Below are 829 nucleotides of genomic sequence, written 5' to 3' on the forward strand. Positions count from 1 at the left end.
TGTCATCAGCAAAATTGGACAGCGTGCTTTCTACCCCCTCAGCCAATTGCTGATGAAGATGTAAAACCATTCATGCCAGAGGAACAAGCCCTGGGGTACCCCACTGCTCACATCTCATCAGGTTGAGTATAACCCCTCCCCCACTACACTCTGGGGTCAACCAATATTTTACCCATCCATCTCTGCAGGAGTCAATGCTACAGGTGCTTAATTCATTGATGAGGATGGGGTAAAACCATGTCTCCTTTGAGCCGGAATTGAACCAGCGACCTAGGGATACCCACAGGACTAGGAAGTACTTCTACAGTCCCCCGCTCTACCAGCTGAGCTATCAAAGGGACTGATGAAGGGACATTAGTTTGGATGAGTAGGGAGAATTGGATTTGCAGCTGACTACAAAGGCTTTACCTGTGGTCTAGCAAAGCTGCTGACCACAAGGCAGAATGATAGCTAAGCCGGCCATTTGGGCAGTGAGAAGCTGATCATAGCACAGGGGAAGGGAGCTGAGCCCCAGCTCAATTCCCCAGCCCAGCGCTGCAATTGGGCTGGAGTAGGGAACTGAGCCCCATCACTCAGTTTCCCTCCCCAGGGCTATGATGGGACAGGGGAAGGCAATTCAGCCCAGCCCAACTATCCCCAGCTGAGCGGAGTTGCTTTGCCCAGCCCCAAGGTAGTGCTCAGCTCAGTCCCAGTTCCCATCCCCAATCAATCCCAGTGCTGGGGAGGGAACTGAGTGATGGGGTTCAGTTCCCTTCCCCAGCTCCCCGGTCCCAGGCGGCATCCCTCTCTCACCTACCAGGCAGAGGGGGGTCTGCAACCCCTGGAGGAC

At 54.3% G+C, this 829-nt stretch overlaps 1 non-coding gene across 1 annotated transcript; it reads right to left on the reverse strand.

Moving 5' to 3' along the window:
• Positions 1 to 242: 242 nt before the first annotated feature.
• On the reverse strand, positions 243 to 338 carry TRNAY-GUA. Its single transcript has 2 exons — positions 302 to 338; positions 243 to 278 (listed from the first exon to the last, which is right to left on the reverse strand). It is a non-coding gene; the product is annotated as a tRNA-Tyr (tRNA).
• Between the last annotated feature and the right edge of the window lie 491 nt (positions 339 to 829).

Source organism: Alligator sinensis, unplaced genomic scaffold, assembly GCF_000455745.1.
Source record: "Alligator sinensis unplaced genomic scaffold, ASM45574v1 scaffold2757_1, whole genome shotgun sequence".
Lineage (NCBI taxonomy): Eukaryota > Metazoa > Chordata > Crocodylia > Alligatoridae > Alligator > Alligator sinensis.